The 20,110-nt window shown below is 35.8% G+C and overlaps 1 protein-coding gene and 1 long non-coding RNA gene across 2 annotated transcripts in view; one reads left to right on the forward strand and one right to left on the reverse strand.

The window, feature by feature from the left end:
- LOC133847805 (ubiquitin-conjugating enzyme E2 H) overlaps positions 1-20,110 on the forward strand; it is a 158,371-nt gene that overhangs the window by 42,193 nt on the left and 96,068 nt on the right. The window lies entirely within an intron of this gene.
- Positions 6,988-20,110, reverse strand: part of LOC133848277 (uncharacterized) — a 79,588-nt gene continuing 66,465 nt past the window's right edge. The window contains exon 4 of the long non-coding RNA XR_009895245.1: positions 6,988-7,269. This is a non-coding gene — a long non-coding RNA (uncharacterized LOC133848277). The remainder of the gene's footprint in view (positions 7,270-20,110) is intronic.

Raw genomic sequence — 20,110 nt, forward strand, 5'->3', positions numbered from 1 at the left:
AGCAACTCAACAAATATTACAGCTTAAGTTTTATTCAGTATCTGCAATATATTTAAGTATCTGCTAAATATCTCTAAGTCATATATAAGGTTATTAATTCTCTGGCGGAATTTGTACCCTTTGATGTTACAACTTTCTTCCATCTCATTTCGGATTTCAACCTTCCCAATTTTATATATAAATGTTCAAAGCAACTAAAATCGAAAATGTTTTCCCACAAAATGAGGCAAAAATGTTGAAGGGATCGATTGGAAAATAACATTTTTAATTCAGTACAAAGTTCCTACCTCAATCCAAATGAAAATCTTTGGTCAATTGTTAAAAAATTACTACGAAGCAGCACCAAAAACATGAGCTATAGTACATTTAGGAAAGTGTTCCAGCAGAATGAAGTCAAATTTAAAAAGGATATAAATGAAAAATTGGTGGAGAGTACGAACAAGTTATTGTTAATAAATCTCTTTGAATAAAATATTAATATTACATTAGTGAACACAACTTTTTTATAATTTTTCGAATTCTTATTAGAGTTAAAAATTATATAATAAAAATAAAACAAAAGAAAATTTGAAATTTGCTTTATGATTTTATGGCTAATGAAAGTCAGAGTCGTAAAGATACATTTAATTTATTTTATTTCAGTTTGTATGCCAAGCAAATACTTGCCTTTGATTTCGTTACACTGAAAAACTCTATTCAATAGCGAATGGAAACTAAATAAAAACTAAAACTGACTAAGCAGAATTGCATTTGCAACAAAGGAGGAAAGTTTTCAAGGAACACAACAAGGAGCAAACTCGCTGGCGATCGGTCATCCAAGTCCCTCTGGGCGATTGCGATTGGAACGCCACAAAACAATTGGCACGACGATGAACAATGGAAGGGAATTGAGTAAATGAATTTGCGGTCGTTAGACGTGGGTTACCGCACACAACGCCACAAAACGCGCCCCTCAATCACGCCTCAATTGTCCATGGGCCAAGTTAATGCAATTTGCGGTAGCAGATGTGGAAAGAAAAACACAATTCCAGAATCTTATCGCAGCGAATGCATCTCGAATCGGCGAATTTTCGAACAATGACAACAAAATTTGTTATAAAAGGAGACAAACATTTGAGAACTCAATTCAATAACAATTGACGAAAGCGCAGCCAGAACTAGAAGACCAAAGGTTAAGGTTGAAGCCAATAATAGAAAGAAAACGAAATAAGATGTCACGCATATAAAACGCGGACGACGAAACAATGGCAATGAGTTTTGAATTGTCAACTGAAGGGACCACCAACAAAACTAGGGAGTGAGTTGATATCAGCGACAGAGAGAACATATATAGATAGATATATATATAAAGAGAGAGAGAAGGTGTTTGTGTGCTCAGCGGGGGTTTTATGTATTTTGGTTTTGGCAATGCGGTCAAAACATTGTCCATGTCAAAACAATGCTGGTAAATGGCTGAAAACCAAGGACCGCACAACATGCTGCTGTCTCTGAGCCTTGAAATGAGCAAAAATGTGTTGGGTTCTTAACTGTTATTAGCATGCTGCGAGTAGGTTTGAGCCCTCAAAATAGTATTGAATAGGTAAAAAGGGCCAAACACAACAAAAGCTAAGCAGTTTCTAATTGTCACACAGGCGAACGAACGAATGAAGGAAAGAATGTATCTATTAGAAGTGCATTCGTTGTTGTCTTTTGCTCATTTGCCTGCTGTGTTTTGGCCTGTGGTTTTTAGCCTTGTTTTTGGTCAAAATATTTATACACAATTAGCGTTGAATATGCGCATCTATTTGGCACGAGAACAGCGAGCAGCTGTGTGACATTTACATTGCTCTCGGTTGTGTCCTTGCCTTCCTTCTACACACACCTGGCAACTGTTTCTCACTCTTTCTCTTTCTCTCTCTCTCTCTCGCTCCATTGGGACTTGTTGCGGTTAGCAAAAACGTAGACGACAACCAGCATCTTTTGGCAAAACACACGCGCCAGACACAAGCCAGTCACATTATTATTATGCTGGTATCAATCTATCAATAACTGCATTTCTTGCTAAAAACTCCGAAGCCAAGACGCACTTCCTGTCTATGGAAAATTCTCGACTCATCTCGCTACTCGGAACTGTAACTGCAACTCTCTCTCGACTCTAGACTCTCGACTTCAGTAACTCTTCCGTTTTCTGGCGAAATTTCACATACAATATTTTGTGGTCAGCTACTGTTCCGCCCTCAATCTAAATATTATCCTCACAACAATAATAAACAAAAGTAGCTGCCTCTTAACCCTTCTTTTTTTTCACCCGAAACTGACGCACACAAGTGTCTTGTCTTTGTTTTTTTTGGGGGGGCTGTTACCACTTAAGTGGTTTAGCTTGCTTTAGTATGGCAAAGCAAACAAATACACAGTCTGAGAAACTGAGATCTTTTTGCTTTTTACCTTTGAACCGGTTCAGTAAGTAGTTCAAAGGACTAATGCATCTATCTATCATGCTAAAATTAGGAATTTTTAATTCAGATATATAAATAAAACTACTGAAGTAACCTAAAGGCATTTCAAACATTTATCTTTATCTATGAAACGGTTCAGTAAGTCGTTAAGAGGACTAAAATAATAGAGGCATGCTAACATTTGAAATTTTTAATAAAGATATATAAATAAAACTGCTGAAGTATGAAGCATGAACCATTAATGTTTATCTTTGAACCGGTTCAGTAAGAGGTTTAGAGGACTAACGCATCCCTATTCATAATAATATTAAGAATTTTTATACACAGATATATAAATAATACTGCTGAAGTCAGCTAAATGTATAGAAATCATTTATCTTTAAGTTTGAACCGGTTCAGTAAGTGGTTCAGAAGACTAACGCATCTATCTGTCATGCTAACATTAGGAATTTTGAATAGAGAAACATAAACAAGATTGCTGAACTAAGCTAAATTCATATAAACCATTTATTTTAATCTATGAACCGGTTCAGTAAGTGGTTCAGTGGCAAACACTCAAAATACTAAATATGACTATTTAAATGATTATCCCTAATTAAGCTAAATTATTAATTCATACTTCACAAATATTCTAAACCATTTTTATAATTTCCGAACCATTTCTAAAGTGCTTCAGTGATGTATCCCAACAGTCAGCAAAATATATACTTGATTATGCATGCATAGCTTAGCTGTGGCTTCGTTTGCAAGGCAAATACAAAAACAAATACGCAGTCTGAGAAACTGAGAGCAACAAATTCACAGCTAAAATTCCGTTGCTTCTTATCCGCAACTGTCGCCAATAAAAATGTACGCCTAATTTTTGCCCCTTTTTGCTTCCGCGCATGCGCAGACGGCAGAAGTCGCCACAGCAGGCAACTGAATCAGTAGCTGCTTCTTCTTCTCCTCCTTCTCCACCCCTCTTGAGCGCTCAAGAGGGGAATTCCCCTTTGCGGCTCTAGCTTGCTGGCGAACGTCGAGAGCGTCGCCTCGTTAGCTTTGGCATTGGCCGATTTCATTTTTGATTTGTGTCGGCATATTTTGCATACAACTCCAGGAATGGGTGCAGCAAGTGGCTAATGCGAGGGCTGCCAGTGGAGTTAACAAAAACACGATCAAAAATACAGTTTTTTTTGGCTTGCTCTTAGAAAGAGATAAAGAGACTATATTTACAAACTAAATAATGCATTCTTTACTTTCAATTGAAGCAAATAAATATGCTAGAATATTTTCTTATATCCGATTGAGAAATTAGTATCAATTTACTTACAAGCTAAAATCTATAAATTGCACCATGCAAATTAATCAATATTTCACTTGCTTTCAACGAATGTGTAACGAAGAAGTAGGAAAACATATTCCTTTATACCTTCGAACCGGTTCAGTAGCATCTGTATGTCAACTAATATTAGAAATACTTCAATAAATGTGCTAAAGTAAGTTAAATTCATATGAAACATTTCTCTTTGTCTTTGAACCGGTTCAATAAGTGGTTTGGCGATGTACCCCATCTCGGTTAGAAATATTTAATATAGATATTTAAATAAAGCTGCTAAATTAAGCTAAATTCACATTCTTATTTATATCTTTAGCATTGAATTGGTTCACAAAGTGATTCAGCGCCTTACATAGACATATTTCATATAACTATTTAACTGACTAGTTAGGCTAACTTAATTATATAATATATATTACATTCTCTTCAAATGTAAAATACTTGCGCGTCAATGTAAATGAAATCTTCGAGCATGATCTTAAAGAGTTTTAGAAATGAATTTTGTCATTTAAGCTATAGACTTATTAACCTTAAAAATGTTCTGCAGGTTAATTAACCAACAACAACAAAGCTTTCATTTTTCTTTTCATAAAGTTTCACTCAAATGCATTTTGAGCAAAGTTTTAGAGTCGTTGGCTAGTCAACTTCTGGTTACTTTTGCTGCTACACTCGAGTCGAGTCAATTCCCCAATGCCTGCCACAACTGCAGCAGCAACTTCGGAGTCCAATCAGCGCCGCAAAGGTGGCACAAGTAAATTATTTAACAATCAATTTCTTGCAGCGGCATTTTGCCATCTAATTATAATCGAAAAAAGGTCCACACAACAATCAAAAGAAATGCGCCGACAGACTAACTAAACCCAAAAAAAAAGCAGAAAAAATGAATACAAAATGCAACTAAAAATGAAAATGAAATGGGAATGGGAATGAGATGCAGACAATTTCCCTTAAACTAAAAGAAGAAATTCCAAGCGTTGCTCTAATTAAAATTGAAATGAAGTGTCTGCGCATGCGCAGCCAGGCCAAGGTTGAGGCTAAGTAGATCCTTTCACAGGTCCCTCGAATCTCGTTGGATGTGTGGCAATAAATTTTCGTAGCTCAACTCGGAGTCGGAGTTGAATCTTTTAGGGTGGTCTTCGCAATCGAGGTCTTAGGTCTCGTCCTTTTGCTTGGCACGTTCGTTCGTTCACAATAAAAAACGCATTTCTTTTTGTGTCTTGATGCACTCATTTCATGCCAAAAAAAAGAAGAGATGAAAAAAATGCATCACACTAATCCCGCGTTGGCGCAGCCCACACACGTCTCTCAAAAGGATTAGCATAGCATTCATTTCTCCTTCTCGTTCTCGTTCTTATGTATATATAGAATATCATTCTTATTATTATTGCCATGTCGAATGGCCGAATGACGACACAATGGCCAAGTGTGAGGGGCAAGAGGTTAAGGGTAAAGTAGTCCACTCACTCACTTGGACAATACAAATTGTACAATGCAATGCGCCATATTTGCCATTCAAATGCAATTGCGCGTGTTAATCGATTCCAAGTTCAACACAAAGCAGAAAACAAAAACTAATTTCATGCCTGCTTACGCAGAAATGCAGCAGACGAAGACGAAGAAGAAGAAGTATTATTATTATTATTATTACAGCTGCGATTAATTAAGCAAACAAATCGAAGCGCGTATCAATGAGAAGAGGAGGCCGACTATTAAGTACGGTAGCTGTAAAAACAAATAACCTCCAGGCAAAGAGTACTCTGCATTCGTATTTCGCATTTCGCAGACATTTCGAATTCGAGTTCGCATTCGTGTGCTTTTGGCCTAATTAATTGCCAATCATAAAGGCGAGTGCAATGCGCTCGTAAAACGAATCAGTTTTAAATGCCCAACTTTTGCCAAGTCCAATTATTCAAGTTTGCGCCTTAAGTGAAGATCGAAATGGCAGCTCACTTTGCAATCGTTGCACTATAATATCGGTAGGAAGAGGAAGAGGCTGCAAAACTGCACAACTGAAAACCGAGAGCCTGGCATTGGACACTGAACTGCAGTTTTGTTTTCTTTTTCTTTTTTGTCTTTTTTTTATGGGAAATGTGTGTGTTTGGCAATTAATTAAATTAAGTTTTCAGCGAAATGCCAAAGGCGTGAAGCAACAAGCAGCACCATGCAAATGATGCCGAAACGAATCAATAATACACTTGCTTTCAATACAAATGTGTAATGAAGAAGTACGAAAACGTGCTGCTTCTTGCCCTCGAACCGGTTCAGTAAGCGGTTCAGCTTCTGAATTTCAGCTAATATTAGAAATATTTAATATATGTATAAGTATGCTTACTTTAAATTCATATAAACCTTAACTCTATGCACTTGAACCGGTTCAGTAAGCGGTTCAGTGATGGACTGCATTTTGATTTGAGCTATGTAGTTAGATATATTGAATGGGGATATTTAAATAAAGCTGTTAAAGTAATCGAAACTTATGTGAACCATTTCTCTTTGCATTTGAACCGGTTCAGTAAGTGGTTCAGCAATGTACTGCATCTCGGCTTCAAATATCATGAGCAATATTTTATATAGATATTTAAACAAAGCTGCTAAAGTGAGCAAAACTCACATTTTCATTTATATCTTCATCTTTGAACCGGTTCAGAAAAAGCAGAAAGTATATCTAAAGTGATTCAGGGGTATTGCCAATGAATTTCGCAGTCAGCAAATGATATGCTATAACTCTACTGGTTGCATTTACATAGATATAATTTAATAAAACATTTTTATTTTTCAAATGGTTCAGAAAACGGTTCAGCAATGGAACAGACTGTGGTTTACTGTTGAATCACATACATAAAACGATTGAATAACACTTCTTAATTAATCAGTGTTAAGGAATTTGACTTATACATTTATAATATATACAATTTCGAAAGTAATAAGCCGGTTCAACAAGTGGTTCAGCGCTCAAACTCGTTGAAAATGGTTCACCCATGGAACAGACTGTAATATTTTTGTGAACCACAAACAAAAAGATTTTGTAATACTTCTTAATTAGTCAGAGTTAAGGAACTTAACTAATGTTATAAAGAATTTCGGGTACAAGTTAATTGTTAAGATAATGAACCGGTTCAACGAGTAGTTCACCACTCAATCTCGTTGATTATGTGATTAATAAATGCAGAAATATGTTGGATAAAAAAGCATGCATCAGAAAAAATACTTCTATAAAAAGGTTCACTTACCTATTGTCGTTATCCTCACTGACAAGCTCCATCACATTGGCTCCTATGCCACGATGTGGATAGAGTGTATTACTGGGAGCACACAGGAAGTCTTTGCGCTGTGGCTCGTCAACGTTAACAACAAACAGCGATAACATTTTAATTGCGTTGATCCGCTGATCGCTGATCGGTTCTGATCACAGCGCGAATCTGTAGTAGTATCTCTCAGCCAAAACAGTTGATCGCGCGCCCCGATCTTAAGTTGATCTGTTGATCTGCTCGCCAGTTTGTTAATGTCTTTTGGCAGCAGCTAAAAAAACTGAAAAAACGAAGCAAATGAAAGAAAAGGGCTATCAATTGGCAATCGTGTTAAGAGGCTCTAATAAAGTTGCTCGCCTCTTGCGATATGGTTCGAATGACTCGAACGCAGAACCTCATCGATCTGTTTATGCACTCACACACACAGTGAAACACTGGCAATGTTATTTATCTCTTAATATATCTTACATCAACTTATGTGGCGGCTGACTGATAATGGAATCAACTTGCCACTTGGCTAATCTTAAACTTTGCTGCTGCCTGCCTGCGCCTCCCTGCGCCTCCCTGCTTGCCTCCCTGCTTGCCTCCCAACTCCTCTGTCGCCTTGCTGTCGATAAGCGCGGCAACATAAGAAATCGATTTAGGATTGCCAACTTTACCAACTTTACCAACTTTGCCAACCAACCAACGGCCCTCATCTGTCCGGTTACATGGAAGCTTATCAGCTGGCAATGCGATGCTAACATTTGAGCTTTGCGCTTAACTCAACCAGATAGCAGATGCTGCCGCTGATTGCCGCACTTTATAGAGAACCAAAGTGATCATCATATATATGTTACATTTATGTGGGCAACAGCCATACTCATTCCGACAAATGACGACTATTAAAAGCGAACCACAGTTGTTCATAAAAAGCACTTAATAAAATTGCAAAATATGCTTAAGTCTTAAGAATAAATTTCATATTAGTTGCACACATTTTGATAGATTTTTAAGGCAAGTAATGAAGTTTAAGTTGTTTTAAAATTATCAATAAATTGATTCTTTTTATTATACGAGTATTGATATTTAAGTGCAAGCATTCTTTCAATATATAAGAATTCATTTTTGTTTTTAAATTTCAAATTGAACTAAAATCGATTTCGATAGAAATTGTTTTGAAGGAATAAGAAGTTTTGTACATGAGAATACATTATTTATTTATATAATATATTCCTTTTCAATGTAATTATTATTTCATTAAAGCAAAATAGAAACATTTAAGCACCATATTGAATAATTCAAGTTAATAAATTCTTAATAAAACAAGTAAGAAAGCTACAGTGGAGTTTGCTCAACTGAGAGATATCCGATTCTCGTTTTAAACAATACCAATACATGCAACATTATCCTTAAAAGATTCCAAATTAATATACCGCAAACAAAGACTCAAAATATACCAAATAGTCAATAAACAAATAGCTCCAAGAAGTATATCCAAAAAAAATCTTGCCTGAAAAGTGTCGTACATTAATTTAAATCTATCATTTTCAGAATTTATTGTAAACACTGACTTAAGTAAGTTTGTTGTATTGCCTTATACCATGTATGTATAAAATATATAATACAAAAGTATTACAAGTTTAAAATACTAAATGTAGCAAATAGTAAAGACTAGCAAAACATCAACTCTTGTTGATCAAAACTTGTTTCGGACAACGAAATCTTGATATGCATGTGTATTCTCTATTACTATTATCTGTTTAGCTGCATCTCACATGTGCAGTAGCTGATAAGAGTAGAGCTACCTGAGGATTTCACAATTCCCATGAGCCTAGCACGTGTAAGCAAAAAGAAGAACCCCGTCGAGATGGATGGCTCATGGATATGGCGATTCGCAGTGATTTTGCATAAACATTAAGGCACATTAGAAGGTAAAAGACACACACGGGACGAGACGAGATGAGAAGGGACACTTCATTAAATAGTATTTTGGCTACCTAAAGTAAACACAAAGACACAGAAACTGACCAAGACACAATGCACAATGTTTTTTTTTTTGCTTTGCCTACGATGATCGATGATGGCTCATGAACGAAGAAGGAAGATGACTCAATCATTGTGCAACATGCGCCATGCATCATGAATGCATCCGTATGTGTGATGCAAATCTTTGTGATTACTCGTAGAGATATTTGCACATGTTGTTCCCTGTTTGCCTAGATCAAAGATCAGTTTTGTCGATCACTGGACACGTGTGCTAATTACCGGGAAGAAGACGAAGAACGGAAGAAGAACAGAGAAGAGAGCAGCTGATGACGAATTGGTTGTAACGGGAAACTCCAGAGAGAAATAAATTTGAATGCGCATATCTTAAGGATGTGAATAATATGCAAAATGCAATCAAAAATCAATTCATAATCATTTGCAAGGTGCAGACATCAAAAGGCAAGAACAACAGCAACAACAACGTAAAAAAAACTCAACCCCAACTCAATGGCAACGGCAATGGCAATTCAATCAAATTTGTTATAAAACTGTGAAAGTCTGCGACAGCGATCGGAAACAGGACTCAACGTCAAACTGAGCACTGAGGACTGTGGCCTGTGACTAGCAAAAGAAGAAGAGAGAAAAAAAGACGATACACAGAGTATTTTGCATGTCCAGCGGCAAGATTATGCAAAATGCAGGAGCGATGATCGTTTTGCATACAAACTGTATCCACATTGCATTGTATCACAATATCACAATATCAATGTCTGGCGATCAGGCAGCAACTCCTCGGATCAGTCCCAACTTCCAAGTCCCAATTGCAGTTTGAGTTTGCAGCAGTTCCCCGTCTGGAGATCAACTCACGCACCACCGCATTGATCGACAGCAAGACACAATTCAATCATTTCAGTTTTCAGTTTTCAGTTCACTTGCGCTACGTAGGACGCTGCCAGATCTTTAGCGCTAGATTAAACGATCAGTGCAGGAGACAGCAACAGCAACAACAGCCACAACAGCCACAGCAACAACAACAACAACAAGAAGAGCCATAGCTTCCAGCTTCAACTTGTTGTACTTCTTGTTTCACTTTATACAATACCCGATTGAGCATGGAGGGTATAACAAACATGTGAGAAAGAAAATTGCATAACTGATTAAGCCTCAAGTATTTATTCTCAATGTATAAGACTTTTAAAAGTAAACGATAGTACAGACTAGGAATAAGAATAAGAAGAATAATACAAGTAATAAAATAGTAAAAATAATTATGAAAATTAAAATAATATTGTATCTAGAAACTGAATGAAATATAAAAAAATGTTCCTTTCTTTTTATTGATTAAACACTTTTTTAGAAAATGGGACTTTGCCAATGTATAAATGTAGACAAAAAGAAAAAAAATTGCAACAAAAGTTTGAATTAGCTCGGTAGCAACAATTTTTTGAGGGACAATTATTTGCAATATTGTCAAACAAGTAAGCAAATATATATGAGTATGAGATGAAGTATAAGAAAATATATATTTGGTATATTGGTTTACATTTAAAATATACCACAGAGTGCAAAATATACCAGATTATCAGCCAAAGCAACTAAGACCTTTAGTAAGTGGTCGAATTTTCCCATATGAAAAAAAATTATATCTCTATCTCCTAGGTGTTATAATACCCTCCTAAAAATTGGTATTTTAGATAACTTACTAATTTCCAACGTTTGTTAAACCTTTTTTAATATTTATTTTATTATTATATTATATTTTTATTTAAATACAAAATTAATTACCTATCCATATAGTATCTTAAAGTCGAGCATATTTCTGCGAGTGAATTTCTGCTCTACCATTTGCTACTGCCTACCATAATATGTGTGTAGGTCGATCGGCGGCTGATCGGTCGATCGCTGATCGGTTGATCTCATTGGACTGAATATGTAGCTGGGTTGGGGCCCAGCAAATTATTTCACTTGTGGCCAGCTCTTTCACTCTCTTTGGTGGTCTGAATGTACAACTTGATTTCTGTTTCCTTTGCTGCAATGGCAGTTTGATTTGTTTAAATTTAATTATGCAGCAATATCAACGATTGTCGATCGCTGTGCGATCCTTGTGCGTAGGTAGGCAAAGAAAGAGTCGACCTTTCTCTACCTCTCGCTCTCGCTCTCTCCCTCTCTCTTCGATCCCACTTTTGATTTGATGTTATGATGATTCCATGAACCTGTGTACGTACAATCACAATTTCTTGATCTGGTCCTGTGTTCTTCTTTGATTTGATTATCAACATTTGTTGACGTGTAGAAGGAGAGAGAGAGAGAGCGAGAGCTGATCGCCAAATGATGATCGATGCCAATGTTCCAGCAGAATTTTACTTATGTATTTCTTTTCGGTTTACTTTTTTGGTGGTTTTGTCGCATTTACATTTTTTTTCTTGTGGTACTCTCATTCCTTGTGCTACGTATAAAGCGATCAATCAAAAATGCAAACAGCTCACGGAATGAAAATGAGTTGAACGAGCGAGAGCGAGAGAAAGGGAAATTCAAAGAAGTTTTGGTTTTTTGTTGTTAGTTTTTTGTGGTTTGAATGTGACAGCAGACAAAATAGTTTATGATCGCTGTGTGATAAACTACATAGCAGGATATATGGATAATATAGTACACACGATCAATGAATGTATGCATGATGTGTTCCTCTCTCGCCTCCTTCTGCCCTTCCTCCTCCTCCTCCTGCTGATCCTGCTGCTGTCAGTTTGATGATGAAGAGTTTGTTAGAATTCGAATTGTCCGGGGCGCATCGTAAATTTTCGCTTCATCTTCAAAGCCAAAGAACTGATTTTGGCTTTCAGATTAAAAGGCATACACAAATTCGAAATTTAACGAATTACTTTTTAGAGCGCTGCAAATTTTACTGTATTTATTGATTAACATATACAAAAACAAGTAAGAAAGATGAAGTAGAAAGTGCTCGACTGTGAGATACCCGGTATCCATTTTGAAAAAAGGCAAGTCTATGAATTTCAAAATATATTCAATTCATATACTGAATAACACTAAAAATGCGATATACATATTTGGTATATCGAAAGTTACTGCATTCTAAATACGAAATATGCCAAATAATTATACCAGAAAAATAGAAAAATATACAAAATGCTTTATTTGGTATATTGATATAGTACTACATTTAAAATATAAAATATACTGAATTAATATACCACAAAAATACTAAACATATACCGAGTGCTGTATTTGGTATATTGGAATAGTACTACATTTAAAATATACCATAGGCGTTTTTACCAAAACAAAAGTATTTCTTATATTATATAACTTCTACAATTTTTTTTCAAACGCAACCAACTTTTCAGAGATCATAAAAACTATATTACGGAAAATAATCTGTATCTCGAGACTTCCTCGGCTATTAAAAGTTGTTTATGAAATCGATTTATAATTTTTTTACTTTATATAAATAACATTTTAAAAAGCAAAGCTGAATTACAATATAATATAATAGTTACAATATATATAATAATATATAATATAATATATAAAATTCAACTAAAATAAATAATACAATATATATTCAATCTTTATTGATGTACTGTTTTGTACACAAATCAAGCGAGCGCACATATTAAGCAATTAGTAGCATAATTTAGCGATCTACAAATAATATTTCGAAATACAAATACGGAAGATCATTAACAGAAGTAAATCCCATATTTTTAGTATATCTTCTTCTGAAAAATTACATTTTAATGCACGGAAATGATGATGAAGATATACGATTAATATGGTATTTACTTCCATTAACGATCTCTCGTTTTAAGTATGACACAGTTAGAAAGCAATCGTGTTCGATCGTTTCCGCACAAAATGTAAATCACTTGGTTAGGCAAACAGAGACTCGCGACTATTGATAGACTGATAAATATGTATGTTAGTTAGATGGGATCAGAGTTATCTGTAAGTGCGATATGATAAATGTAAATGCCAATAGATACAGCGCACACAAATTCACTTGAACAAGACAACAACTAGAAAGAGCGAGAAGACGAGAGAGTGTGAGAGAGTGAGCGAAATGTGGGAGATATGCGAGTTTATTTAAGGAAGATTTTGGCGTGCGTTGTTGTCTCTCTCTCTATATATTTTTATGACACTCGAAACTGATATCGCGCACAGTGAAGGGGAATTATTTACACAGAAATCGGTCGTTTGGATATGTAAATATTAAATCTATATGTGGAATTGAAACGGTTAATGCGACAACGACGACGTCGACGACGACGACGACTTCAACTGACTTGTGCGTGGGTGTTGTGTGTGAACTTGCATAACTGTGTCAGGCCACCAGTTGGCAGTTGGCTGAGTTGACTTGTGTTGTGTTTTGTTGTTTGCGTCGCGTGCTGTGACAACAAACCAATCAAACCGATCAACAAATCAACCAGGTAAACCTTTCCTCTCCTCACATCCCATTTGCCACAAGTCAAAAGTCAACATTTGCCGAGTGTGCCAAACGCGCGCGCGCGTCGATCACATATTTCTCTTCTTTTTTTCCATTTTTTTTAAATCAATAATTTTGTGAAACGAAAAACTCTTTCCAAAGATAAGCTCAACTCTAAAACTCAGGCCGGCAAATTCTCCTTGCTCTGTTTGCCCGCCTACAACCGAAGTGAATACTGAATACACCACGTCGATCAAGTCTCTCTCTTCGGCCTCGTCTGGCACGTCATTATCATTAGGACATTGCAGTCATATATCACAAAGAGCTGAGAGCTGAGATCTGAGACCATCATCTCGGCTGCTTCTCTTGATATATGACTCGCCCGCGCCTAAATTATGGTACGAAAAATAAAGAAACCCATCGGAATATTGTGCAAATAGCCGCCAGCAGCTTCAGGCTATAGACACAACGCACAGACAATTGCCAGAGTTGCGATCCGATCCACCTTCCGAGAAGGTGTTTAGATGCAAACGCTTCCAGTGTTTCAGAATTGAGGTGATCATCGTATCGCAATAATAATCCACCTTCCATCTAATGCCGAAATGCAGCTTGCTTGTAATTGAAATTTATAATCGCCAGATGAAATTGCCCGATGCCCCATTGTGGCACAGTGGAGTCAATCGAGTCAGCAATACAGTGCATCGATCAGTGATTTTTTGTCGTACATTCATTAATTGTTAATTAATCTACTTTTTCACTCATCTCTTCATCAATTCTTCTTAACTCGATCGATCAATGAAACTTTGTCGTAGTTGTTTTGCAACTCTAGTTTTAATTTACTGCGCCATCGATCAGCGCAACTTTGTTAATACAAAATCATCGCATTCATTTCAAATCACGTTCATAATTTGTTTGACAAGCGCAACTACTAATCGCTGCACAAATTGCCAATCGTATAACAAATGAATATTCTGATAAATGATTTCAATGAATTAAGCTGAATTAGCGGGAAAGTAAGTGCACTAAGAAGAATTTTAATATAATATTATTCTAATTAACAGTTAAGAATACAATCATCAGCTTTTCTATATACTTTAAAGCTTCGTAATATTTCGTTAATTTTATTGAAGAGAACTTTCATGTTAAGCTAATAAATATCAATACTTAATAGTGAGCTGTGCAATTTGTTGTTGCATCTTTTTAATGTGAAGAAAACTGAACTCGTAAAACTATTGAACTATTGAGCTTTTCATTGCGCTTTAAAAGCTTTTCGTAACATTTTACATTTTCACTAGAAGTTTTTGATAATTTTATTAAAGGGAACTTTCATATTATGCTAATAAATATATTATTATAACTAACAATCGAGCACACAAACTATTAATGCTTCCTAATGAGCTTTTTAATGTGCTTTTGCAGCTTTTCGATGTGCTTTTGCAGTGTTACATAATTATGAAAGCTGCATAACGAGATTTAAAAAGTGTTTCTGCAGCTTTTCTATATGCTTTTACAGCTTTTATGAAACTGTTTTCAGAATATTGAACTCGTAAAACAATAAAAACTCCATAATGAGCTTTTAAATGTGCTTTTTAACTTTACAAGCTTTTCTATGAGCTTCTACATAAACTACATCTATTCAATTTGCAGCACATTGAACTAATAAAAGAATGCATTGAGTAGAAAACCTAGTTTGTCTGCCTAATTGCTGATGTGTTCGCTGCAATTAGGCTCACTTAACGACGATTTGCTTTTGGCTTTCGTATGCAGAGTGTAGTTATAGTTGGCGTAATGTTGGTCTTTAGATTCCCACAACATTCAATATTAATGCATTATTTGCTTACAGGTTCAAAAGCGTTGTATACTTTTCACGCCCACTGTGCCGCCTTTTAAGACGCCAGAGCGAAACAGAAATATCAGTCTCGACTGACAGGCGCAGCGTGTCGTCGCCTGCAGCTAGAGAAGACTCAGACAGACATCGAGACAGCCAGCCAGAAAGCGATGTTGTAGTCCATTCATCTGACATGCTGTCGTCCTGCAAAGTGGAGAGACAGAGACAGAGAGAGGGAGAGATCAGTCTATCAAGCTGCGTGGCAGCGGCGACATCAACTAAAGCCGACGGAACCAAACAGCAGTCAAAACTCTGTCAGACAGTTTGTAAACAGTTTTCAAAGTCGAGCAGTGGCTACATCGCGATAAAGACGCAACAGCAACGTTTGCTTTAAGCCAAGACTTAGATGAAGAAGCGAACACGAAGAAGAGCAAGAGATGTCTGTCTGTCTCTGGGCTCCATTTTAAAAACTGTGTACGACATTTGCGCCATTATAACTTTATCGCTTTTCGGACAGATTGTTGTTTGGGGCCGGCCACATGACGTGAAGCGAGGACAGAGACTGACTGACTGATGGAATGACTGCCTGCTGATGATGATCAGTATCATGATGAGCGTTTAATAGCATTAGTTGTGTTCTTCTACGCAGCAGTAGTTCCTTCAAGTCAATAAACCATTTCCCCACCACACACACACACATACAGACAATTTTCTGCCCGTTGTTCTCCTTGTAATTGCTGCTGTGGCTGCTGTGCAGATTATTATTAACTTTGAAGGGTGGGGAAGGGGAGGAAACCAGAACACTGTTTGGGCAAAAGCGGCAGCTCTTTAAAAAGCCATTTAAGCTTACAAGCTTGTTAAGCTTGTTGCCCCAAATCCGCTTGGGCACCACATTGTGGCCCAGTGCCACGCCATTTAATGCAATTTCACGTTCAGTTTAGTTCGCTTTTTTTTCTTTTTTCTTTTTTCTTTCTTTTTTCATTTTATCGCCGGCTAAGTAGCCACTAAACGGCAGCTCTTTAATCTCAACGACTTAGCTTCCAGTCTCGCTTATGAAAGCTCCACTTTCTTCCACAGCACAAAAGAAGGCATGTCCCACTGAGTTGCGCCCACCTTGTTAAGCGCTAAGGACAAACTTGTTCCCCACCAATATCTCATATAATGTTGCTGTACATACACCATACTGTATAGTATGATGGTTACAGCAACTGTTGCTCGTTGCTGATAGCTGGTTGCTGGTGCGTGCCGCCAATCGATGCCAGATTCCAGATTTCAGATTCCACTGGCTTTATTTTTAGGTATTTTGTATACCCACTGCCTTTGAGGTAAAAGGGTATTATAACTTTGAGGTTGCAGAAAATGTATGTAAGCGGCAGAAGGAGGCAAGTCCAACATCATAAAGCATATAGAAATATGCTAAATCAGCGTAAACAGACAGATGATATAGCCATGTCCGTCTGTCTCGTATATTTTGAATGTAGTATTATAGCATTTGGTATATTTGTTTATTTTGCTATATTTCAAGGCTAATAGGATTACATCACTATACCATATATATCATTTAGTATAATTTTAGTATTTTTGGTATATTGTGTTTGTATATTAGTACTATATCGATGTAACATACGTAGCATTTAATATACTTTTAGTATTTTTGTATATTAATTTAGTATATTTCAAAAACAATAGTATATCAATACACCATCTGTATCGTTTGGTATATATATTTTTTTTAGTATTTTTTGGTATACTGTTTATAGTATGGTTATAGTATTTGGTATATTTTAAGTATATTATTTTGGCATATTTCAAGATTAATATCATTATATAAATAACACCACATATACAATTTGGTATATTTGTAGTATTTTGGTATATTATTTGGCACATGTCAAGTATATAGTATATTAATATTCCATATATAACACTTTTTATATTTTTTAGTATTTGATTTATATTTAAAGAATAAAAATATTATAGCAATATACCACATGTATCATTTTGTATATTTTTTAGTATTTCAAGAATAATGTCGCACTGTTTTGCTTTAATTTGAATTAGCTAGCGGGTATCTCGCAGTCGAGCACACTTCACTGTAGCTTTGTTACTTGTGTTTTTTTTTTCTTTACGCTAAATTGAACCGTGGCTTCGTATATTCTTGGGAGTCATCCCAACCTGGCAATCATGTGTTGCCGTGAAGCTGAGGAGCGTATCGCTCGCGTCTGGTTAGTAATTGCGGATTAAATGCATCAGCGAATCGCTTGCGAAATAAAATCTGATTAAGAATATTTCAATTAGCAGCGCGTTGCCTTTTGCCTCCAGTTATGCCTGCTGCTGGTTGCTGCTGCTGTGCATCAATAATTCCACCCGAAAAAAAAAGCAAAAAGAAAGTTGAATGAAAATTGCCCAGTCTGTTGTATTTTTTTTGATTGATACCCAATGCATTTTTCGCATGCTAATTAAGTCACTCGATAACCTGAGTCGTAACTGTCCAAGGGGGGCTGTCCTTTTGGCCTTCTCAAGCTGCGCTTGGCGGCTTAATGAGATAAAACTTGATAAAGCGCTAATTTATGCCACATTTTTAAATGCTTCTCAATTTAATGGCAGGAGCATTACATCAAGCGCGTTTCTCATCATCTCAATATCCGCCTAGATTGATCATCGCTTCTGATAGCGCATTTTGTGGGAGATTTTAACGAGCCGCCGATGATCTGATCAGATTTCAAGGCGATAAGCTCAAGCTATACTAGCGCATCTAAAAGAGATTGTGAAACTGTCAAAGTCACTGCAAGTTCAGCTTCAGATTTTATAGCTTTCCCATTAAATTAAGAGCTCACTTTGTGATCGAGAGTCGCATATGCATAATGCAGGGCAATCGAGAAGACTAGCTATTAAATGAACAGTTGCAGCGACTGATATTCTAACATATTGGGCAGCATTGAAGTATAACATTACCATGTCAAAAGAGTGACAAAATTAGCCACAATAAACAAGTGAAATAAACTATTTATCATCATAGAGAAGAGCGCTTAAATAAATGTGATTGCATTGTAAATAATTGAGTACTTAGAGTTAGAGTACGAAGGTATTTAAAAATACTAAAATTAAATGATTTTATACTATATTAAGGTGCTTAAAAATACTAATATGAAATTAGTTTTTAATATACTATGGTTTTTAAAAATATCAAAGTAACATTTGTTATTATAAACTAATTTCATTTTATGTGTATAAAATAGCTAGTTTTATTTTAGTATTTTTAAGAAATTCAGTATATTATATAATCATGATATTTCATCATTTAGTATATAATAGCTTGTGTTATTTTAGTATTTAGTATAAGCTATTTTGTTTTATTTTAGTATTTTTAAGAACCTCAGTATATTATAAACTCATATTTCTTTAGTATTTTTAACAACCCCACTCGTGTTAAGAATACTAACTCTAAGTATTCAACTAGATTTATTTCATACTAAAAAAACTATAAAATAAAATAAAATGATTTTACAATACACCACTAATTTTATTTTAGTATTTTAAAAATAATATCTTAAAAATACTAAATAAAATACTATATCCTAAATTCTAAAGAAAATGTAGTATTATAAGCTACTAATATTAGTTAAGTATTTTAAATTAATATTATTTTAGAATTCTTAAGAACCTCACTTTACAGACATACATACATATACTGCTTAATGATTGTCAATGATTTTGCTACAGCTCTAAAATTTATTTTATAGTTTTTATATAATGGATTCTTACGTTTCACTCTCACTTGGCAGCGCTTCAATGAATATGACAGCCGTTAAATTAAAGTGCTGCTGCCCATTATAAAATACCTTTATTTATATGTGTGTACTTTAATCAACAAAACTTTCCCTAACTGAAATTGAAATTCCATAAGATATACTATATAAAAACACTTGTGCATTCGCTTAATCCCTGGGGCAAAGCTTGCTACCGATCATTGCTACTGATGTAGATCAGCATCAGCATCATCATCATCATCATTGTTCTGATTATGATCATTTGCGATCATTTGTGAAGTGCTATAAAGACGGCGGCAGCAAATGATGACCAAAATTATGCCATAAATGCCAAGGTAAAATAAAAGTGCCAGTCCAAAAAAAATGTTCTGCGAGCATTCAACGCGCTTTCAAGGGTCTGAACTCGTAATATAATCGTAATCGTAATCGTCATCGTCAGCGTCATAATCGATCGTGGAATGATCCCTATGCCAAAGAAAAAAACCAAAATACACTACAAGTATATCATAATCCAAGGGATGCCACAATCAAGCCATCACTCCAATTCTTCGACTGCAAAAGTAACGCATGAAAAACACTTTCATTAAACAAAATTTTTATTGTGGCACCACCGAGAAAACTTGAATTGACCAACTGAGCAACTGAGGGAAGTGGCAAAGCAAGTTATATTCATTTATGGCGGTCAACTATAAAAGTTTGACCCAATTTTCATTGACCATTTCAACATTTTGTTGCTTGCCGCCAAAAATTGCTACAAATTACACATTCTGCTTGGTATCTCGACAAAAGTGTGCCGCATGCGTGCCTCATGCCTCATGCCTCATGCCTCACATGCAACGAGGCGGCACAAGGAGCTGAAGGTGGCTGCTGTTAAGGGGTTAGCCAAAAACTTTTACTCATTGCAATTAAGTCACAACGCGCGATGCAGCAGATTAAAGTAAATAATATCAATAATAACAGCAGCAGCCACAACAGCAGCAGCAGCTACAACAATAACTCATAAACTGTAATCACTTACACGAACGACCCAAAAAGCAAATATAAAAGGAACTGATAGACTAGGAGTTATGCTGTAGACAATGCATAAGAAAACTATTCACGAGTTCAA

The sequence above is a fragment of the Drosophila sulfurigaster genome, chromosome X (genome assembly GCF_023558435.1).
Source record: "Drosophila sulfurigaster albostrigata strain 15112-1811.04 chromosome X, ASM2355843v2, whole genome shotgun sequence".
Taxonomy (NCBI): domain Eukaryota; kingdom Metazoa; phylum Arthropoda; class Insecta; order Diptera; family Drosophilidae; genus Drosophila; species Drosophila sulfurigaster.